Source organism: Bufo bufo, unplaced genomic scaffold (genome assembly GCF_905171765.1).
Source record: "Bufo bufo unplaced genomic scaffold, aBufBuf1.1, whole genome shotgun sequence".
Lineage (NCBI taxonomy): Eukaryota > Metazoa > Chordata > Amphibia > Anura > Bufonidae > Bufo > Bufo bufo.
Window position 1 is genome coordinate 1 of NW_024400711.1, and position 23,839 is coordinate 23,839.

At 46.5% G+C, this 23,839-nt stretch overlaps 12 pseudogenes; all 12 read right to left on the minus strand.

The window, feature by feature from the left end:
* Nucleotides 1-471: 471 nt before the first annotated feature.
* Nucleotides 472-694, minus strand: LOC120984465 (annotated as a pseudogene).
* Nucleotides 695-2,020: 1,326 nt separating this feature from the next.
* On the minus strand, nucleotides 2,021-2,230 carry LOC120984472 (annotated as a pseudogene).
* Nucleotides 2,231-3,577: 1,347 nt separating this feature from the next.
* LOC120984464 lies at nucleotides 3,578-3,800 on the minus strand (annotated as a pseudogene).
* A 1,325-nt stretch (nucleotides 3,801-5,125) lies between these two features.
* LOC120984473 lies at nucleotides 5,126-5,348 on the minus strand (annotated as a pseudogene).
* Nucleotides 5,349-6,673: 1,325 nt separating this feature from the next.
* LOC120984474 lies at nucleotides 6,674-6,896 on the minus strand (annotated as a pseudogene).
* Nucleotides 6,897-8,222: 1,326 nt separating this feature from the next.
* On the minus strand, nucleotides 8,223-8,445 carry LOC120984466 (annotated as a pseudogene).
* Nucleotides 8,446-9,780: 1,335 nt separating this feature from the next.
* LOC120984475 lies at nucleotides 9,781-10,003 on the minus strand (annotated as a pseudogene).
* A 1,320-nt stretch (nucleotides 10,004-11,323) lies between these two features.
* Nucleotides 11,324-11,546, minus strand: LOC120984467 (annotated as a pseudogene).
* Nucleotides 11,547-12,881: 1,335 nt separating this feature from the next.
* Nucleotides 12,882-13,104, minus strand: LOC120984470 (annotated as a pseudogene).
* Nucleotides 13,105-14,449: 1,345 nt separating this feature from the next.
* LOC120984471 lies at nucleotides 14,450-14,652 on the minus strand (annotated as a pseudogene).
* Nucleotides 14,653-21,432: 6,780 nt separating this feature from the next.
* On the minus strand, nucleotides 21,433-21,655 carry LOC120984476 (annotated as a pseudogene).
* Nucleotides 21,656-22,991: 1,336 nt separating this feature from the next.
* LOC120984469 lies at nucleotides 22,992-23,214 on the minus strand (annotated as a pseudogene).
* Nucleotides 23,215-23,839: the final 625 nt, after the last annotated feature.

Genomic DNA, 23,839 nt, shown 5'->3' on the forward strand with positions numbered 1-23,839 from the left:
GCTCCGCCACTTTTGCACACGCCTTTTCTTCGCACGCAATTCCTGGTGCCATAGCACGCCAAGCAGAAAAACGTATAGGAGTGAATGGAGAAGTAGTAGTGAGAAAAAAAAAGGAAGTATGCATTGTTGATTGTGATGTCACGGCCCCATTGTTGAGTGTTCCATCAGGGCCCTTGTGATGTCATCCAATGACCTGACCTTACTTGACCTCTTTGACCTCTTGACCTGACAAGGCTCTTGTGACACGTGCAGTGTTCCGTCCATTGTCCAGACAAGGCAGGTGCTGATACATAGGAAGTGCTGGACTACTTGTTAACCTCCAAGTAATCCAGTTCAAAGGATCCACAAGAGGGAGACACAGGCAAACTTTACTCATTTATTATTACAGCACTGGAAAAGCTAAATGGTTACATCCAGCCAACTTGCTACAAAAGTACTAAATGGTCAATTCACAGGAACAACTCAGCATCCCAAGTGTGCACAACTGTCCCAAAGCAAAAGCAAGGTGCGTGGAGGTCCAAACACTTCATTCAGGTGATAAGCCAATTAACTAACCCATCAGTCTTTTTCCAACTCCCTGTTGAAAAAATCCATTTAATATATGGTCCCCAGATAGGGGACGTATCAGATATTAAACTGATAAGAACAGATTTATTTATTTTTCTTTATTTGATAGAAAACTCAGAAAACACCTCCCATGTTAAGTGATAAAGTGACAAATGTCCAACAAGAGTGAATGTGGTAAGAAGGAGCTGAGAGATTCCAAGTCCAGCTGTCGTTCCTCCGCACGGCCCGCCTGATAAAAGCGTCCGGGGCTGCTGGGTGAGCAGGAGACCAAATCTCTTGTTGATGGAGAAGCGATGTCGGGAATACTTGTCATCGGGAGAGAAGCGGGCTGGATGGGCTGAAGAGGTCAGCTGTCCACTGGGAGCCACTTTCTTCATGGTGTACACCCGATCTCCCTGCTCATCCAGGTAATACTGCAGGAACATGTCTGCCGCGTACAGTATAAGAACAGATTTTTGAATTTATATTGATCGAAGTTTTCTTTGCACAGGTCCCCCGAAATCTGCAAAACAGGGGTCCCATGGCAAAATGTGCAAATCTGAGAATATCAGTAAATAAAGCCCCCTGCACCGAGGTGCAGTGGCTAGGGGTGATCGCCTCTGGTTGCCCAGGCGCCAGTCCACCAAGCAAGGGATTCAGTCCCAGCTCACAACTGAGGCCTTCACCCAAGCACTAGGCAAGAGATCCAGCCCCAGTTCCCACTGAGACCGTCTACCAAGCCACGGCTTCCCAGGCGCCAAGACAAGGTCTATCCGACCCATTAAGAACAGATACTACACTTGATCTTAGTCAAAAGGGGCCTCGACAACGGGGCCGCTTATCGCCATTGCAAAGCACTTCTCAAGGCAACAGCCTACGGGCCCCAGCCCCAGACACAGTCCGGGAGGCTTCCTTCTCCTCTCTCACAAACCAGGGAAAACGTGCGTCCTACGCTCAGAAGTCACCAGCATTATGCTCCTCTTTGTGTTCACCATCTGCATAGCTCCGCCACTTTTGCACACGCCTTTTCTTCGCACGCAATTCCTGGTGCCATAGCACGCCAAGCAGAAAAACGTATAGGAGTGAATGGAGAAGTAGTAGTGAGAAAAAAAAAGGAAGTATGCATTGTTGATTGTGATGTCACGGCCCCATTGTTGAGTGTTCCATCAGGGCCCTTGTGATGTCATCCAATGACCTGACCTTACTTGACCTCTTTGACCTCTTGACCTGACAAGGCTCTTGTGACACGTGCAGTGTTCCGTCCATTGTCCAGACAAGGCAGGTGCTGATACATAGGAAGTGCTGGACTACTTGTTAACCTCCAAGTAATCCAGTTCAAAGGATCCACAAGAGGGAGACACAGGCAAACTTTACTCATTTATTATTACAGCACTGGAAAAGCTAAATGGTTACATCCAGCCAACTTGCTACAAAAGTACTAAATGGTCAATTCACAGGAACAACTCAGCATCCCAAGTGTGCACAACTGTCCCAAAGCAAAAGCAAGGTGCGTGGAGGTCCAAACACTTCATTCAGGTGATAAGCCAATTAACTAACCCATCAGTCTTTTTCCAACTCCCTGTTGAAAAAATCCATTTAATATATGGTCCCCAGATAGGGGACGTATCAGATATTAAACTGATAAGAACAGATTTATTTATTTTTCTTTATTTGATGGAAAACTCAGAAAACACCTCCCATGTTAAGTGATAAAGTGACAAATGTCCAACAAGAGTGAATGTGGTAAGAAGGAGCTGAGAGATTCCAAGTCCAGCTGTCGTTCCTCCGCACGGCCCGCCTGATAAAAGCGTCCGGGGCTGCTGGGTGAGCAGGAGACCAAATCTCTTGTTGATGGAGAAGCGATGTCGGGAATACTTGTCATCGGGAGAGAAGCGGGCTGGATGGGCTGAAGAGGTCAGCTGTCCACTGGGAGCCACTTTCTTCATGGTGTACACCCGATCTCCCTGCTCATCCAGGTAATACTGCAGGAACATGTCTGCCGCGTACAGTATAAGAAGAGATTTTTGAATTTATATTGATCGAAGTTTTCTTTGCACAGGTCCCCCGAAATCTGCAAAACGGGGGTCCCATGGCAAAATGTGCAAATCTGAGAATATCAGTAAATAAAGCCCCCTGCACCGAGGTGCAGTGGCTAGGGGTGATCGCCTCTGGTTGCCCAGGCGCTAGTCCACCAAGCAAGGGATTCAGTCCCAGCTCACAACTGAGGCCTTCACCCAAGCACTAGGCAAGAGATCCAGCCCCAGTTCCCACTGAGACCGTCTACCAAGCCACGGCTTCCCAGGCGCCAAGACAAGGTCTATCCGACCCATTAAGAACAGATACTACACTTGATCTTAGTCAAAAGGGGCCTCGACAACGGGGCCGCTTATCGCCATTGCAAAGCACTTCTCAAGGCAACAGCCTACGGGCCCCAGCCCCAGACACAGTCCGGGAGGCTTCCTTCTCCTCTCTCACAAACCAGGGAAAACGTGCGTCCTACGCTCAGAAGTCACCAGCATTATGCTCCTCTTTGTGTTCGCCATCTGCATAGCTCCACCCCCACCCGCCACTTTTGCACACGCCTTTTCTTCGCACGCAATTCCTGGTGCCATAGCACGCCAAGCAGAAAAACGTATAGGAGTGAATGGAGAAGTAGTAGTGAGAAAAAAAAAGGAAGTATGCATTGTTGATTGTGATGTCACGGCCCCATTGTTGAGTGTTCCATCAGGGCCCTTGTGATGTCATCCAATGACCTGACCTTACTTGACCTCTTTGACCTCTTGACCTGACAAGGCTCTTGTGACACGTGCAGTGTTCCGTCCATTGTCCAGACAAGGCAGGTGCTGATACATAGGAAGTGCTGGACTACTTGTTAACCTCCAAGTAATCCAGTTCAAAGGATCCACAAGAGGGAGACACAGGCAAACTTTACTCATTTATTATTACAGCACTGGAAAAGCTAAATGGTTACATCCAGCCAACTTGCTACAAAAGTACTAAATGGTCAATTCACAGGAACAACTCAGCATCCCAAGTGTGCACAACTGTCCCAAAGCAAAAGCAAGGTGCGTGGAGGTCCAAACACTTCATTCAGGTGATAAGCCAATTAACTAACCCATCAGTCTTTTTCCAACTCCCTGTTGAAAAAATCCATTTAATATATGGTCCCCAGATAGGGGACGTATCAGATATTAAACTGATAAGAACAGATTTATTTATTTTTCTTTATTTGATAGAAAACTCAGAAAACACCTCCAATGTTAAGTGATAAAGTGACAAATGTCCAACAAGAGTGAATGTGGTAAGAAGGAGCTGAGAGATTCCAAGTCCAGCTGTCGTTCCTCCGCACGGCCCGCCTCATAAAAGCGTCCGGGGCTGCTGGGTGAGCAGGAGACCAAATCTCTTGTTGATGGAGAAGCGATATCGGGAATACTTGTCATCGGGAGAGAAGCGGGCTGGATGGGCTGAAGAGGTCAGCTGTCCACTGGGAGCCACTTTCTTCATAGTGTACACCCGATCTCCCTGCTCATCCAGGTAATACTGCAGGAACATGTCTACCGCGTACAGTATAAGAACAGAATTTTGAATTTATATTGATCGAAGTTTTCTTTGCACAGGTCCCCCGAAATCTGCAAAACGGGGGTCCCATGGCAAAATGTGCAAATCTGAGAATATCAATAAATAAAGCCCCCTGCACCGAGGTGCAGTGGCTAGGGGTGATCGCCTCTGGTTGCCCAGGCGCCAGTCCACCAAGCAAGGGATTCAGTCCCAGCTCACAACTGAGGCCTTCACCCAAGCACTAGGCAAGAGATCCAGCCCCAGTTCCCACTGAGACCGTCTACCAAGCCACGGCTTCCCAGGCGCCAAGACAAGGTCTATCCGACCCATTAAGAACAGATACTACACTTGATCTTAGTCAAAAGGGGCCTCGACAACGGGGCCGCTTATCGCCATTGCAAAGCACTTCTCAAGGCAACAGCCTACGGGCCCCAGCCCCAGACACAGTCCGGGAGGCTTCCTTCTCCTCTCTCACAAACCAGGGAAAACGTGCGTCCTACGCTCAGAAGTCACCAGCATTATGCTCCTCTTTGTGTTCACCATCTGCATAGCTCCGCCACTTTTGCGCACGCCTTTTCTTCGCACGCAATTCCTGGTGCCATAGCACGCCAAGCAGAAAAACGTATAGGAGTGAATGGAGAAGTAGTAGTGAGAAAAAAAAAGGAAGTATGCATTGTTGATTGTGATGTCACGGCCCCATTGTTGAGTGTTCCATCAGGGCCCTTGTGATGTCATCCAATGACCTGACCTTACTTGACCTCTTTGACCTCTTGACCTGACAAGGCTCTTGTGACACGTGCAGTGTTCCGTCCATTGTCCAGACAAGGCAGGTGCTGATACATAGGAAGTGCTGGACTACTTGTTAACCTCCAAGTAATCCAGTTCAAAGGATCCACAAGAGGGAGACACAGGCAAACTTTACTCATTTATTATTACAGCACTGGAAAAGCTAAATGGTTACATCCAGCCAACTTGCTACAAAAGTACTAAATGGTCAATTCACAGGAACAACTCAGCATCCCAAGTGTGCACAACTGTCCCAAAGCAAAAGCAAGGTGCGTGGAGGTCCAAACACTTCATTCAGGTGATAAGCCAATTAACTAACCCATCAGTCTTTTTCCAACTCCCTGTTGAAAAAATCCATTTAATATATGGTCCCCAGATAGGGGACGTATCAGATATTAAACTGATAAGAACAGATTTATTTATTTTTCTTTATTTGATAGAAAACTCAGAAAACACCTCCAATGTTAAGTGATAAAGTGACAAATGTCCAACAAGAGTGAATGTGGTAAGAAGGAGCTGAGAGATTCCAAGTCCAGCTGTCGTTCCTCCGCACGGCCCGCCTGATAAAAGCGTCCGGGGCTGCTGGGTGAGCAGGAGACCAAATCTCTTGTTGATGGAGAAGCGATATCGGGAATACTTGTCATCGGGAGAGAAGCGGGCTGGATGGGCTGAAGAGGTCAGCTGTCCACTGGGAGCCACTTTCTTCATGGTGTACACCCGATCTCCCTGCTCATCCAGGTAATACTGCAGGAACATGTCTGCCGCATACAGTATAAGAACAGAATTTTGAATTTATATTGATCGAAGTTTTCTTTGCACAGGTCCCCCGAAATCTGCAAAACTGGGGTCCCATGGCAAAATGTGCAAATCTGAGAATATCAGTAAATAAAGCCCCCTGCACCGAGGTGCAGTGGCTAGGGGTGATCGCCTCTGGTTGCCCAGGCGCTAGTCCACCAAGCAAGGGATTCAGTCCCAGCTCACAACTGAGGCCTTCACCCAAGCACTAGGCAAGAGATCCAGCCCCAGTTCCCACTGAGACCGTCTACCAAGCCACGGCTTCCCAGGCGCCAAGACAAGGTCTATCCGACCCATTAAGAACAGATACTACACTTGATCTTAGTCAAAAGGGGCCTCGACAACGGGGCCGCTTATCGCCATTGCAAAGCACTTCTCAAGGCAACAGCCTACGGGCCCCAGCCCCAGACACAGTCCGGGAGGCTTCCTTCTCCTCTCTCACAAACCAGGGAAAACGTGCGTCCTACGCTCAGAAGTCACCAGCATTATGCTCCTCTTTGTGTTCACCATCTGCATAGCTCCGCCACTTTTGCGCACGCCTTTTCTTCGCACACAATTCCTGGTGCCATAGCACGCCAAGCAGAAAAACGTATAGGAGTGAATGGAGAAGTAGTAGTGAGAAAAAAAAAGGAAGTATGCATTGTTGATTGTGATGTCACGGCCCCATTGTTGAGTGTTCCATCAGGGCCCTTGTGATGTCATCCAATGACCTGACCTTACTTGACCTCTTTGACCTCTTGACCTGACAAGGCTCTTGTGACACGTGCAGTGTTCCGTCCATTGTCCAGACAAGGCAGGTGCTGATACATAGGAAGTGCTGGACTACTTGTTAACCTCCAAGTAATCCAGTTCAAAGGATCCACAAGAGGGAGACACAGGCAAACTTTACTCATTTATTATTACAGCACTGGAAAAGCTAAATGGTTACATCCAGCCAACTTGCTACAAAAGTACTAAATGGTCAATTCACAGGAACAACTCAGCATCCCAAGTGTGCACAACTGTCCCAAAGCAAAAGCAAGGTGCGTGGAGGTCCAAACACTTCATTCAGGTGATAAGCCAATTAACTAACCCATCAGTCTTTTTCCAACTCCCTGTTGAAAAAATCCATTTAATATATGGTCCCCAGATAGGGGACGTATCAGATATTAAACTGATAAGAACAGATTTATTTATTTTTCTTTATTTGATAGAAAACTCAGAAAACACCTCCAATGTTAAGTGATAAAGTGACAAATGTCCAACAAGAGTGAATGTGGTAAGAAGGAGCTGAGAGATTCCAAGTCCAGCTGTCGTTCCTCCGCACGGCCCGCCTGATAAAAGCGCACGGGGCTGCTGGGTGAGCAGGAGACCAAATCTCTTGTTGATGGAGAAGCGATATCGGGAATACTTGTCATCGGGAGAGAAGCGGGCAGGATGGGCTGAAGAGGTCAGCTGTCCACTGGGAGCCACTTTCTTCATAGTGTACACCCGATCTCCCTGCTCATCCAGGTAATACTGCAGGAACATGTCTGCCGCGTACAGTATAAGAACAGAATTTTGAATTTATATTGATCGAAGTTTTCTTTGCACAGGTCCCCCGAAATCTGCAAAACGGGGGTCCCATGGCAAAATGTGCAAATCTGAGAATATCAATAAATAAAGCCCCCTGCACCGAGGTGCAGTGGCTAGGGGTGATCGCCTCTGGTTGCCCAGGCGCCAGTCCACCAAGCAAGGGATTCAGTCCCAGCTCACAACTGAGGCCTTCACCCAAGCACTAGGCAAGAGATCCAGCCCCAGTTCCCACTGAGACCGTCTACCAAGCCACGGCTTCCCAGGCGCCAAGACAAGGTCTATCCGACCCATTAAGAACAGATACTACACTTGATCTTAGTCAAAAGGGGCCTCGACAACGGGGCCGCTTATCGCCATTGCAAAGCACTTCTCAAGGCAACAGCCTACGGGCCCCAGCCCCAGACACAGTCCGGGAGGCTTCCTTCTCCTCTCTCACAAACCAGGGAAAACGTGCGTCCTACGCTCAGAAGTCACCAGCATTATGCTCCTCTTTGTGTTCACCATCTGCATAGCTCCGCCACTTTTGCAGACGCCTTTTCTTCGCACGCAATTACTGGTGCCATAGCACGCCAAGCAGAAAAACGTATAGGAGTGAATGGAGAAGTAGTAGTGAGAAAAAAAAAAGGAAGTATGCATTGTTGATTGTGATGTCACGGCCCCATTGTTGAGTGTTCCATCAGGGCCCTTGTGATGTCATCCAATGACCTGACCTTACTTGACCTCTTTGACCTCTTGACCTGACAAGGCTCTTGTGACACGTGCAGTGTTCCGTCCATTGTCCAGACAAGGCAGGTGCTGATACATAGGAAGTGCTGGACTACTTGTTAACCTCCAAGTAATCCAGTTCAAAGGATCCACAAGAGGGAGACACAGGCAAACTTTACTCATTTATTATTACAGCACTGGAAAAGCTAAATGGTTACATCCAGCCAACTTGCTACAAAAGTACTAAATGGTCAATTCACAGGAACAACTCAGCATCCCAAGTGTGCACAACTGTCCCAAAGCAAAAGCAAGGTGCGTGGAGGTCCAAACACTTCATTCAGGTGATAAGCCAATTAACTAACCCATCAGTCTTTTTCCAACTCCCTGTTGAAAAAATCCATTTAATATATGGTCCCCAGATAGGGGACGTATCAGATATTAAACTGATAAGAACAGATTTATTTATTTTTCTTTATTTGATAGAAAACTCAGAAAACACCTCCCATGTTAAGTGATAAAGTGACAAATGTCCAACAAGAGTGAATGTGGTAAGAAGGAGCTGAGAGATTCCAAGTCCAGCTGTCGTTCCTCCGCACGGCCCGCCTGATAAAAGCGTCCGGGGCTGCTGGGTGAGCAGGAGACCAAATCTCTTGTTGATGGAGAAGCGATGTCGGGAATACTTGTCATTGGGAGAGAAGCGGGCTGGATGGGCTGAAGAGGTCAGCTGTCCACTGGGAGCCACTTTCTTCATGGTGTACACCCGATCTCCCTGCTCATCCAGGTAATACTGCAGGAACATGTCTGCCGCGTACAGTATAAGAACAGAATTTTGAATTTATATTGATCGAAGTTTTCTTTGCACAGGTCCCCCGAAATCTGCAAAACGGGGGTCCCATGGCAAAATGTGCAAATCTGAGAATATCAGTAAATAAAGCCCCCTGCACCTAGGTGCAGTGGCTAGGGGTGATCGCCTCTGGTTGCCCAGGCGCCAGTCCACCAAGCAAGGGATTCAGTCCCAGCTCACAACTGAGGCCTTCACCCAAGCACTAGGCAAGAGATCCAGCCCCAGTTCCCACTGAGACCGTCTACCAAGCCACGGCTTCCCAGGCGCCAAGACAAGGTCTATCCGACCCATTAAGAACAGATACTACACTTGATCTTAGTCAAAAGGGGCCTCGACAACGGGGCCGCTTATCGCCATTGCAAAGCACTTCTCAAGGCAACAGCCTACGGGCCCCAGCCCCAGACACAGTCCGGGAGGCTTCCTTCTCCTCTCTCACAAACCAGGGAAAACGTGCGTCCTACGCTCAGAAGTCACCAGCATTATGCGCCTCTTTGTGTTCGCCATCTGCATAGCTCCACCCCCACCCGCCACTTTTGCACACGCCTTTTCTTCGCACACAATTCCTGGTGCCATAGCACGCCAAGCAGAAAAACGTATAGGAGTGAATGGAGAAGTAGTAGTGAGAAAAAAAAAGGAAGTATGCATTGTTGATTGTGATGTCACGGCCCCATTGTTGAGTGTTCCATCAGGGCCCTTGTGATGTCATCCAATGACCTGACCTTACTTGACCTCTTTGACCTCTTGACCTGACAAGGCTCTTGTGACACGTGCAGTGTTCCGTCCATTGTCCAGACAAGGCAGGTGCTGATACATAGGAAGTGCTGGACTACTTGTTAACCTCCAAGTAATCCAGTTCAAAGGATCCACAAGAGGGAGACACAGGCAAACTTTACTCATTTATTATTACAGCACTGGAAAAGCTAAATGGTTACATCCAGCCAACTTGCTACAAAAGTACTAAATGGTCAATTCACAGGAACAACTCAGCATCCCAAGTGTGCACAACTGTCCCAAAGCAAAAGCAAGGTGCGTGGAGGTCCAAACACTTCATTCAGGTGATAAGCCAATTAACTAACCCATCAGTCTTTTTCCAACTCCCTGTTGAAAAAATCCATTTAATATATGGTCCCCAGATAGGGGACGTATCAGATATTAAACTGATAAGAACAGATTTATTTATTTTTCTTTATTTGATAGAAAACTCAGAAAACACCTCCAATGTTAAGTGATAAAGTGACAAATGTCCAACAAGAGTGAATGTGGTAAGAAGGAGCTGAGAGATTCCAAGTCCAGCTGTCGTTCCTCCGCACGGCCCGCCTGATAAAAGCGCACGGGGCTGCTGGGTGAGCAGGAGACCAAATCTCTTGTTGATGGAGAAGCGATATTGGGAATACTTGTCATCGGGAGAGAAGCGGGCAGGATGGGCTGAAGAGGTCAGCTGTCCACTGGGAGCCACTTTCTTCATGGTGTACACCCGATCTCCCTGCTCATCCAGGTAATACTGCAGGAACATGTCTGCCGCGTACAGTATAAGAATAGAATTTTGAATTTATATTGATCGAAGTTTTCTTTGCACAGGTCCCCCGAAATCTGCAAAACGGGGGTCCCATGGCAAAATGTGCAAATCTGAGAATATCAGTAAATAAAGCCCCCTGCACCTAGGTGCAGTGGCTAGGGGTGATCGCCTCTGGTTGCCCAGGCGCCAGTCCACCAAGCAAGGGATTCAGTCCCAGCTCACAACTGAGGCCTTCACCCAAGCACTAGGCAAGAGATCCAGCCCCAGTTCCCACTGAGACCGTCTACCAAGCCACGGCTTCCCAGGCGCCAAGACAAGGTCTATCCGACCCATTAAGAACAGATACTACACTTGATCTTAGTCAAAAGGGGCCTCGACAACGGGGCCGCTTATCGCCATTGCAAAGCACTTCTCAAGGCAACAGCCTACGGGCCCCAGACACAGTCCGGGAGGCTTCCTTCTCCTCTCTCACAAACCAGGGAAAACGTGCGTCCTACGCTCAGAAGTCACCAGCATTATGCTCCTCTTTGTGTTCACCATCTGCATAGCTCCGCCACTTTTGCACACGCCTTTTCTTCGCACGCTATTCCTGGTGCCATAGCATGCCAAGCAGAAAAAACGTATAGGAGTGAATGGAGAAGTAGTAGTGAGAAAAAAAAAGGAAGTATGCATTGTTGATTGTGATGTCACGGCCCCATTGTTGAGTGTTCCATCAGGGCCCTTGTGATGTCATCCAATGACCTGACCTTACTTGACCTCTTTGACCTCTTGACCTGACAAGGCTCTTGTGACACGTGCAGTGTTCCGTCCATTGTCCAGACAAGGCAGGTGCTGATACATAGGAAGTGCTGGACTACTTGTTAACCTCCAAGTAATCCAGTTCAAAGGATCCACAAGAGGGAGACACAGGCAAACTTTACTCATTTATTATTACAGCACTGGAAAAGCTAAATGGTTACATCCAGCCAACTTGCTACAAAAGTACTAAATGGTCAATTCACAGGAACAACTCAGCATCCCAAGTGTGCACAACTGTCCCAAAGCAAAAGCAAGGTGCGTGGAGGTCCAAACACTTCATTCAGGTGATAAGCCAATTAACTAACCCATCAGTCTTTTTCCAACTCCCTGTTGAAAAAATCCATTTAATATATGGTCCCCAGATAGGGGACGTATCAGATATTAAACTGATAAGAACAGATTTATTTATTTTTCTTTATTTGATAGAAAACTCAGAAAACACCTCCCATGTTAAGTGATAAAGTGACAAATGTCCAACAAGAGTGAATGTGGTAAGAAGGAGCTGAGAGATTCCAAGTCCAGCTGTCGTTCCTCCGCACGGCCCGCCTGATAAAAGCGTCCGGGGCTGCTGGGTGAGCAGGAGACCAAATCTCTTGTTGATGGAGAAGCGATATCGGGAATACTTGTCATCGGGAGAGAAGCGGGCAGGATGGGCTGAAGAGGTCAGCTGTCCACTGGGAGCCACTTTCTTCATAGTGTACACCCGATCTCCCTGCTCATCCAGGTAATACTGCAGGAACATGTCTGCCGCGTACAGTATAAGAAGAGATTTTTGAATTTATATTGATCGAAGTTTTCTTTGCACAGGTCCCCCGAAATCTGCAAAACGGGGGTCCCATGGCAAAATGTGCAAATCTGAGAATATCAATAAATAAAGCCCCCTGCACCGAGGTGCAGTGGCTAGGGGTGATCGCCTCTGGTTGCCCAGGCGCCAGTCCACCAAGCAAGGGATTCAGTCCCAGCTCACAACTGAGGCCTTCACCCAAGCACTAGGCAAGAGATCCAGCCCCAGTTCCCACTGAGACCGTCTACCAAGCCACGGCTTCCCAGGCGCCAAGACAAGGTCTATCCGACCCATTAAGAACAGATACTACACTTGATCTTAGTCAAAAGGGGCCTCGACAACGGGGCCGCTTATCGCCATTGCAAAGCACTTCTCAAGGCAACAGCCTACGGGCCCCAGCCCCAGACACAGTCCGGGAGGCTTCCTTCTCCTCTCTCACAAACCAGGGAAAACGTGCGTCCTACGCTCAGAAGTCACCAGCATTATGCGCCTCTTTGTGTTCGCCATCTGCATAGCTCCACCCCCACCCGCCACTTTTGCACACGCCTTTTCTTCGCACGCAATTCCTGGTGCCATAGCACGCCAAGCAGAAAAACGTATAGGAGTGAATGGAGAAGTAGTAGTGAGAAAAAAAAAGGAAGTATGCATTGTTGATTGTGATGTCACGGCCCCATTGTTGAGTGTTCCATCAGGGCCCTTGTGATGTCATCCAATGACCTGACCTTACTTGACCTCTTTGACCTCTTGACCTGACAAGGCTCTTGTGACACGTGCAGTGTTCCGTCCATTGTCCAGACAAGGCAGGTGCTGATACATAGGAAGTGCTGGACTACTTGTTAACCTCCAAGTAATCCAGTTCAAAGGATCCACAAGAGGGAGACACAGGCAAACTTTACTCATTTATTATTACAGCACTGGAAAAGCTAAATGGTTACATCCAGCCAACTTGCTACAAAAGTACTAAATGGTCAATTCACAGGAACAACTCAGCATCCCAAGTGTGCACAACTGTCCCAAAGCAAAAGCAAGGTGCGTGGAGGTCCAAACACTTCATTCAGGTGATAAGCCAATTAACTAACCCATCAGTCTTTTTCCAACTCCCTGTTAAAATAATCCATTTAATATATGGTCCCCAGATAGGGGACGTATCAGATATTAAACTGATAAGAACAGATTTATTTATTTTTCTTTATTTGATAGAAAACTCAGAAAACACCTCCAATGTTAAGTGATAAAGTGACAAATGTCCAACAAGAGTGAATGTGGTAAGAAGGAGCTGAGAGATTCCAAGTCCAGCTGTCGTTCCTCCGCACGGCCCGCCTGATAAAAGCGCACGGGGCTGCTGGGTGAGCAGGAGACCAAATCTCTTGTTGATGGAGAAGCGATATTGGGAATACTTGTCATCGGGAGAGAAGCGGGCAGGATGGGCTGAAGAGGTCAGCTGTCCACTGGGAGCCACTTTCTTCATGGTGTACACCCGATCTCCCTGCTCATCCAGGTAATACTGCAGGAACATGTCTGCCGCGTACAGTATAAGAATAGAATTTTGAATTTATATTGATCGAAGTTTTCTTTGCACAGGTCCCCCGAAATCTGCAAAACGGGGGTCCCATGGCAAAATGTGCAAATCTGAGAATATCAGTAAATAAAGCCCCCTGCACCGAAGTGCAGTGGCTAGGGGTGATCGCCTCTGGTTGCCCAGGCGCCAGTCCACCAAGCAAGGGATTCAGTCCCAGCTCACAACTGAGGCCTTCACCCAAGCACTAGGCAAGAGATCCAGCCCCAGTTCCCACTGAGACCGTCTACAAAGCCACGGCTTCCTAGGCGCCAAGACAAGGTCTATCCGACCCATTAAGAACAGATACTACACTTGATCTTAGTCAAAAGGGGCCTCGACAACGGGGCCGCTTATCGCCATTGCAAAGCACTTCTCAAGGCAACAGCCTACGGGCCCCAGCCCCAGACACAGTCCGGGAGGCTTCCTTCTCCTCTCTCACAAACCAGGGAAAACGTGCGTCCTACGCTCAGAAGTCACCAGCATTATGCTCCTCTTTGTGTTCACCATCTGCATAGCTCCGCCACTTTTGCACACGCCTTTTCTTCGCACGCAATTCCTGGTGCCATAGCACGCCAAGCAGAAAAACGTATAGGAGTGAATGGAGAAGTAGTAGTGAGAAAAAAAAAGGAAGTATGCATTGTTGATTGTGATGTCACGGCCCCATTGTTGAGTGTTCCATCAGGGCCCTTGTGATGTCATCCAATGACCTGACCTTACTTGACCTCTTTGACCTCTTGACCTGACAAGGCTCTTGTGACACGTGCAGTGTTCCGTCCATTGTCCAGACAAGGCAGGTGCTGATACATAGGAAGTGCTGGACTACTTGTTAACCTCCAAGTAATCCAGTTCAAAGGATCCACAAGAGGGAGACACAGGCAAACTTTACTCATTTATTATTACAGCACTGGAAAAGCTAAATGGTTACATCCAGCCAACTTGCTACAAAAGTACTAAATGGTCAATTCACAGGAACAACTCAGCATCCCAAGTGTGCACAACTGTCCCAAAGCAAAAGCAAGGTGCGTGGAGGTCCAAACACTTCATTCAGGTGATAAGCCGATTAACTAACCCATCAGTCTTTTTCCAACTCCCTGTTGAAAAAATCCATTTAATATATGGTCCCCAGATAGGGGACGTATCAGATATTAAACTGATAAGAACAGATTTATTTATTTTTCTTTATTTGATAGAAAACTCAGAAAACACCTCCCATGTTAAGTGATAAAGTGACAAATGTCCAACAAGAGTGAATGTGGTAAGAAGGAGCTGAGAGATTCCAAGTCCAGCTGTCGTTCCTCCGCACGGCCCGCCTGATAAAAGCGTCCGGGGCTGCTGGGTGAGCAGGAGACCAAATCTCTTGTTGATGGAGAAGCGATGTCGGGAATACTTGTCATCGGGAGAGAAGCGGGCTGGATGGGCTGAAGAGGTCAGCTGTCCACTGGGAGCCACTTTCTTCATGGTGTACACCCGATCTCCCTGCTCATCCAGGTAATACTGCAGGAACATGTCTGCCGCGTACAGTATAAGAAGAGATTTTTGAATTTATATTGATGGAAGTTTTCTTTGCACAGGTCCCCCGAAATCTGCAAAACGGGGGTCCCATGGCAAAATGTGCAAATCTGAGAATATCAGTAAATAAAGCCCCCTGCACCTAGGTGCAGTGGCTAGGGGTGATCGCCTCTGGTTGCCCAGGCGCCAGTCCACCAAGCAAGGGATTCAGTCCCAGCTCACAACTGAGGCCTTCACCCAAGCACTAGGCAAGAGATCCAGCCCCAGTTCCCACTGAGACCGTCTACCAAGCCACGGCTTCCCAGGCGCCAAGACAAGGTCTATCCGACCCATTAAGAACAGATTTTTTTTTTTGAGTTGACTACCCCAAAGGGGTATATTTTATTTAAAACAATTTATACATACAAAATAACTTATTGTCTCATAAAAACATTATTTTCCAAATATAAATAGCATGTATAAAATCATATAATAGACCCCCATTCCCTTAAAAACCATTTATTGCACATAAAAGGGGCGTTTTTCTTATCTAATAAATAATACTTATACATTTCATCAAAAGTTATTTTTAAAATATTTTCTACAGAGATAACTTCGTGCTTAAAACATAAAATGTTCCTGGCCGCCCAAAGAGCTGCTTTAACACAATTGGTGATCTTCCATGCCATCGTCTTCTTGGTCCTTGAAGGGCACTCCAGACACCCATAAAACACACCGTCCGTAGTTAAAACCTTTAGTCCTGTTATCTTCTTCATTAAGGGGAGCATTTTAGTCCATATTATTTGTGCAAAGTAGCAGTGCCATAAAACATGAAAGACGTCCTCCTCCTCTCTGCATGCTCCCCTGGGGCATTCGGCGGTGCTTGATAATCCTCTTCGGTGCTGGAATGCCCGGCATGGAAGACACTCATGTGCGCAGCTCCAGGCCAGGTCCTTCTGAGAATTAAAAAGATAATTAATATTCACCTCCTTCCACACTTGCTTGCATTTTGTTTCATTAAAATTCCTTATAGGGGCCATCAACTTTTCATCACTCAACTCTTTTAAAATTACCTTATTATTTTTTAAAATATCCACCCTTCTCTGGCTTAGTTTAAAACAAATCGTTATCTTTTCTAAAATCTGATAAGAATGTGACAGGTTAAAAGAATATGGAGAGTTTAAAACAGTTTCAAACCACCCATTCTTCCTCATAAAATAACCTGTAAAATAACGAATAAAATAAGACCAATAATTATTTTTAAAAAGGGTGTTAAGACAAAAACTAAAATACTTTATTAAAAGAAACGCTTTAATATCCGGGAAATCCTTTCCACCTTTGAACTTGGGAAGCATTACCGTATTTCTCTGTAATTTATCCATTTTGGAACCCCAAAAGAAATAAAAACAAGCTTTATTGATTTTTTTTAAAATACGGTCCGATGGAGGGAACACCATGCTTAAATATAATAAAATAGGTAAAACTATCATCTTGATAATTAAAACCTTTCCCTCCATCGTCAGCTTCCTCAAGTTCCACATACACAATTTCTTGTTTACCTTTTCTGTCACCGTGTCCCAGTTCCTGAGGCCATCATTTGACTCACTGAAAGAGATCCCTAAAATCTTTACAGACTCGGACTCAGGAATGCCAATGTCGTTTAAAACCATATCGCCAACATTTAAAACGCTACTCTTGTTAAAATTTACTTTAAAACCGGAGGTACAACAAAAGTGTTCTACCTGCTTTGAAGCTTTTTGGACTGATGGGGTGTCCCTACAAATTATCGCGACGTCATCCATGTACCCCACTACTTTGGCCTCCAGTCCCCCCCCGCCTGGCAGGGGGACTCCACATATTTGTTTATTTCTCCTCAGCATGATTAAAAGAGGCTCAATGGCGCATATAAAAAGTAGTGGGGACAAGGGACACCCCTGCTTCACTCCCGATTTTAAAATGACATCCTGAGTCTTAAAACCATTTATTAAAATTTTACTAGAACAATGGTCATAAAATGCTTTTAAAGACTGTAAAAACCCCTCCGGTATACCCATTTTCTTTAAAACTTTAAAAAGATAAAAATGAGACACACGGTCAAAGGCCTTCTCAAAGTCTAAAGATAAAATAGCCAGTTTCACTTTCCTTTCATTCGCATCATTAATAATATCTTTTAAAAGGTTCAGATTGTCCTAAATACATCTCCCGGGTACCCCACAAACTTGGTTCTGGTGGATGATTTTACTTATTACCTGCTTCATCCTGTTTGCGCATATTTTTGCCATTATCTTATAATCGCAACATAAAAGGGTGATGGGTCTCCAATTTTTAATGTCCGTCTTGTCGCCTTTCTTGTACAACAGAGACACATCACCCTTTTTCCAGGATCCCGGGAGAGTCTTGGACCTAAAAACCTCCTTAAAAAGATAAAACAAGTTTTCTCTTAAAATGCCGTAAAAGGTAACATAAAACTCAATGGGTATACCGTCAGGGCCAGGAACTTTCTCCTTCTTAAAACTCTTGATAGTTTCTAAAACTTCCTTCTCTGTGATGTCCTGTAATAAAAATTGTTGTGATTCACAGTCTAAAATACTTTCGATCCCTTTCAGTGAGTCTTTTAAAAATAATTTATCTATTTTCTTTTCACTAAATAAATTAGAATAAAAATCATGGGCTTTTTTTAAAATTCCCTCTATATTTTTTTCTCCCCCAAGCTCCTCGATCTGGGTACGTTTATCTTGTACTTTTTTAAAAAAGTACCTGGAGCAGGTCTCGTTCTCTTCTAGGTGTTTGATCTTAGAACGGAAGATTATTTCTTTTCCCTTCTGCTCCAGGTACTGAGCTATTTCTTTTTTACTGTCTGAAATCTCTTTATCTATGTTCATACCCAGATCTCGGAGCTTATACTGCGTCTGCAGACGGGTATTTAACATTTCATAGCGCTCTCTTTTTTTCTTGGGCCTTGCATTTCCCTTTATTTATAAAAAAAGTTTTGATTTTAATCTTCATCATTTCCCACCACTTAACAATAGGTATATTGGGATCTCTTACCCGTCTGCAGCGCTTATAAAATGTAATAAAATCCGATAAAATCACTGGATCTTTTAAAAGGGAGACATTTAGTTTCCATGTTCTTTTCTTTTTGTACTTGCCGCCATACTGCACCTTAAAAGACAATAACTTATGGTCGGAAAATATATTAGGTAAAAGCTTACAATAAAATGGCAGTATCTGATAAGAGCAGAGGATAAAATCGATTCTTGATTTACAATTTCTATTACTCCAGGTGGCGCCGGCCTCTTCTGGTAGTGTATTATTGCATCTTTTAAAAACGTCAGTAAGTTTAAAATCTAAAATAATATTTTTTAGCAGAGAGGAGGAGGCGTCATAATTTCTACTTACTGCGTTTGAGAACCGGCGCTCACCTCTTAAAATACAATTAAAATCGCCTGCTAAAATCAGAGGTTCAGAGTCATTAATAAAATAAGGTAAAATCTCTAGCATTTCCATTCTTTTCTTTTTCTCTGTAAAACCATAAAAATTTAAAAACTGCCACCTAACACCATCAATAAAAGCCTTCACTAATAAAATTCTCCCCGGTAAAATTTCACATACATGGTCTATTAAAACATTCCCTTTGAATAAAATGGCCACACCCCCCGAACTATTTTCGTTTGACCCGGACCAAATTGATGGCCCGGGTTTCCAGTCTTCTTTGTATTTTTTATAGTTTCGTCTATGGGGGATGCAGCATTCCTGTAAAAAGAACACTGAAGCGGCAAGAACAGATAAATAATTAAAAATCGCGATTCTCCTTGTTTTCGAGTGCACGCTTCTAGTGTTCAGGGATATTCCTTCTAAAATGGCCATGATAAAAAATTAAAAGGGGAGCTTTTTCCTTCTTACCTGGGCACAACTTTAGACAGCATCGGCATCACCGGAGGAGTCACTTGCGCTCTCACCGCCCGCAGCCCCAGATGTCACCGACAACATCGTACTCGCAGGAGAGGAGCTACCGTCACTCAGCTGGTCCCCCTCTTGCATCATCCCGCCAGCCCAGACTAATCCAATCTGCCTTTCCTTAGGTATCGGGGTCACGGCGCCGGGCCCCTCCCACTCCGGGGCAGGGGACCCCTCCAGAATTGTCTCTGGGACTGTATTCTCTGGCGTGTTTCTCTCACCGTCTGGCAGGGGAAGAGAAATCTGTGGGGCCCCCTCGGTGCAAACCTCAGGTCCCCCAACAGCACTCCTCCCCGAGCCTTCTTCCACCACTTTACCATCATCTTTCCGTTTTTTTGACGCCGCGACCCCACCTGGATCCTCTGGCGGGCTCCCAGGCTGCCCAGGGACCGAGTGCGGGCCAGGCGGATCAGCATCATCCGGGTGGCCCATAATCCCCGTTTCCGGGGCGGGGTCACTCGTCCGCCGATCACTGGACTTCCGCTTCTGTTTTTGCCGCCTCTCCCTGGGTTCACCTGGTTGCGGGGGACCACTTGTTACCTCCATATGTTCAGGCTCCTCTCCATGCTTTTGTGGCTCCTCATGCTCTTCTCTCTGGGGCTGCGGTTCCGTCTGCTCCTCCGGTTGCCTCTGCTGCCCTGGTTGTGCCCTTGGACCTGTTTTCTGGGGACAGTTGCGAGCAAAGTGGCCAAAGTTAGAACAATAAAAACATTTTCTTCCAGCCGTACAACTATTGCTTTCGTGTGTTGTGCTTCCGCATCTTTTACAAGTACCTGGGCAATTCATATTATCATGGCCGTACAATTTACAGATTCTGCAGTATGGCGGCATTCTATCAAAGAACATGTCACCTACCATGTCTCCCAGTTTAAAACGGGCAGGGGGTAGCATGAAGCCTCCAGGATATGCTGGGTCACGGTGACAGATTACTTTAAATACCCACTTGGAGGTCCAAATCCCAGCCGCATTAAAAACCTTTCTCACTGCAATAATCTTCTTAAAATAGGGAAATAAAAAGTTAGAAATATCATTAATATCCGCAAAGGGGCAATACATTTTTATAATTATATTTTTGACTTCGTCCGTTTCATGTTCGTATAATTTTAAGCCTTCTAGACGACTATCATTCAAATTAGATGGAATTTTAGCAATAAAATCTTTAAAAACACCCTCTTTCTCAAAGGTTACATCGTACACTCTTCTCTTAGGATAGTCCTGTATGGCTAAGATTTCGTGTTTCTGAATGCCAAACACGCCACACAGGACTTTGTCAACTAAATACAACAAATTATACTGCTCTTTTTTCCTTTCTGTAACATAAAAACGGACTGTATTTTTAATTCTTGCATATTCTGGGATTTGGTGGTCATCTCCTTCCTCTTTACTGCCTCTGGTTCCTCCTCCACTGGGTCCTTCTCCTCCTTGGGTTCTTCCGTCAATAGAGTTTTTCTTTTGGGGTTCCTCTTTCTTCTCCTTTGCAACTGCTGCATAACTTCTGGTTCCCGGCAAATTTCCTCCTCCGACTCCTCCTCCTCCTCCGGTTCCTCCTCCTCTGGTTCCTCCTCCTCCGATTCCTCCTTCCTCCATCGGGTCCCCTCCTCCTCCTCCTCCGGGGTCATCTGCCATGGTGTTCTCTGGCGTTCTTTGTTTTTTCCCTCTGCTGAGCAAAAAAACAAGTGCTCCCCTGCAAGTCCTGGGACTTACAGAGGTTCGGGGGATCGCAACTCGACGTCCCCGGGACTAAGCCTCTCTCCCAATAGCAGCAGGGGGGTGAAGTCCAGGCAATGAACCTGAACGATCCCCCCAGGCCGAGAGAGAGGGTACCCGGGTCCTACCTTCTGACGCAGAAACAAGTGCAGCACCGAAGATACTACACTTGATCTTAGCCAAAAGGGGCCTCGACAACGGGGCCGCTTATCGCCATTGCAAAGCACTTCTCAAGGCAACAGCCTACGGGCCCCAGCCCCAGTCCGGGAGGCTTCCTTCGACTCTCTCACAAACCAGGGAAAACGTGCGTCCTACGCTCAGAAGTCACCAGCATTATGCTCCTCTTTGTGTTCACCATCTGCATAGCTCCGCCACTTTTGCACACGCCTTTTCTTCGCACGCAATTCCTTGTGCCATAGCACGCCAAGCAGAAAAACGTATAGGAGTGAATGGAGAAGTAGTAGTGAGAAAAAAAAAGGAAGTATGCATTGTTGATTGTGATGTCACGGCCCCATTGTTGAGTGTTCCATCAGGGCCCTTGTGATGTCATCCAATGACCTGACCTTACTTGACCTCTTTGACCTCTTGACCTGACAAGGCTCTTGTGACACGTGCAGTGTTCCGTCCATTGTCCAGACAAGGCAGGTGCTGATACATAGGAAGTGCTGGACTACTTGTTAACCTCCAAGTAATCCAGTTCAAAGGATCCACAAGAGGGAGACACAGGCAAACTTTACTCATTTATTATTACAGCACTGGAAAAGCTAAATGGTTACATCCAGCCAACTTGCTACAAAAGTACTAAATGGTCAATTCACAGGAACAACTCAGCATCCCAAGTGTGCACAACTGTCCCAAAGCAAAAGCAAGGTGCGTGGAGGTCCAAACACTTCATTCAGGTGATAAGCCAATTAACTAACCCATCAGTCTTTTTCCAACTCCCTGTTGAAAAAATCCATTTAATATATGGTCCCCAGATAGGGGACGTATCAGATATTAAACTGATAAGAACAGATTTATTTATTTTTCTTTATTTGATAGAAAACTCAGAAAACACCTCCAATGTTAAGTGATAAAGTGACAAATGTCCAACAAGAGTGAATGTGGTAAGAAGGAGCTGAGAGATTCCAAGTCCAGCTGTCGTTCCTCCGCACGGCCCGCCTCATAAAAGCGTCCGGGGCTGCTGGGTGAGCAGGAGACCAAATCTCTTGTTGATGGAGAAGCGATGTCGGGAATACTTGTCATCGGGAGAGAAGCGGGCTGGATGGGCTGAAGAGGTCAGCTGTCCACTGGGAGCCACTTTCTTCATGGTGTACACCCGATCTCCCTGCTCATGCAGGTAACACTGCAGGAACATGTCTGCCACGTACAGTATAAGTAGAGATTTTTGAATTTATATTGGATCGAATTTTTCTTTGCACAGGTCCCCCGAAATCTGCAAAACAAGGGTCCCGTGCCAAAATGCGCAAATCTGAAATATCAGTAAATGAAGCCCCCTACACCAAGGTGCAGTGGCTAGGGATGATTGCCTCTGGTTGCCCAGGCGCCAGTCTACCAAGCAAGGGATTCAGTCCCAGCTCACAACTGAGGCCTTCACCCAAGCACTAGGCAAGAGATCCAGCCCCAGTTCCCACTGAGACCGTCTACCAAGCCCCGGCTTCCCAAGCACCTCTCCAAGCCAAGACAAGGTCTATCCGTCCCGTTAAGAACAGACACTACACTTGATCTTAGCCAAAAGGGGCCTCGACAACGGGGCCGCTTATCGCCATTGCAAAGCACTTCTCAAGGCAACAGCCTACGGGCCCCAGCCCCAGACACAGTCCGGGAGGCTTCCTTCTCCTCTCTCACAAACCAGGGAAAACGTGCGTCCTACGCTCAGAAGTCACCAGCATTATGCTCCTCTTTGTGTTCACCATCTGCATAGCTCCGCCACTTTTGCAGACGCCTTTTCTTCGCACGCAATTCCTGGTGCCATAGCACGCCAAGCAGAAAAACGTATAGGAGTGAATGGAGAAGTAGTAGTGAGAAAAAAAAAAGGAAGTATGCATTGTTGATTGTGATGTCACGGCCCCATTGTTGAGTGTTCCATCAGGGCCCTTGTGATGTCATCCAATGACCTGACCTTACTTGACCTCTTTGACCTCTTGACCTGACAAGGCTCTTGTGACACGTGCAGTGTTCCGTCCATTGTCCAGACAAGGCAGGTGCTGATACATAGGAAGTGCTGGACTACTTGTTAACCTCCAAGTAATCCAGTTCAAAGGATCCACAAGAGGGAGACACAGGCAAACTTTACTCATTTATTATTACAGCACTGGAAAAGCTAAATGGTTACATCCAGCCAACTTGCTACAAAAGTACTAAATGGTCAATTCACAGGAACAACTCAGCATCCCAAGTGTGCACAACTGTCCCAAAGCAAAAGCAAGGTGCGTGGAGGTCCAAACACTTCATTCAGGTGATAAGCCAATTAACTAACCCATCAGTCTTTTTCCAACTCCCTGTTGAAAAAATCCATTTAATATATGGTCCCCAGATAGGGGACGTATCAGATATTAAACTGATAAGAACAGATTTATTTATTTTTCTTTATTTGATAGAAAACTCAGAAAACACCTCCCATGTTAAGTGATAAAGTGACAAATGTCCAACAAGAGTGAATGTGGTAAGAAGGAGCTGAGAGATTCCAAGTCCAGCTGTCGTTCCTCCGCACGGCCCGCCTGATAAAAGCGTCCGGGGCTGCTGGGTGAGCAGGAGACCAAATCTCTTGTTGATGGAGAAGCGATGTCGGGAATACTTGTCATCGGGAGAGAAGCGGGCTGGATGGGCTGAAGAGGTCAGCTGTCCACTGGGAGCCACTTTCTTCATGGTGTACACCCGATCTCCCTGCTCATCCAGGTAATACTGCAGGAACATGTCTGCCGCGTACAGTATAAGAAGAGATTTTTGAATTTATATTGATCGAAGTTTTCTTTGCACAGGTCCCCCGAAATCTGCAAAACGGGGGTCCCATGGCAAAATGTGCAAATCTGAGAATATCAGTAAATAAAGCCCCCTGCACCGAAGTGCAGTGGCTAGGGGTGATCGCCTCTGGTTGCCCAGGCGCCAGTCCACCAAGCAAGGGATTCAGTCCCAGCTCACAACTGAGGCCTTCACCCAAGCACTAGGCAAGAGATCCAGCCCCAGTTCCCACTGAGACCGTCTACCAAGCCACGGCTTCCCAGGCGCCAAGACAAGGTCTAT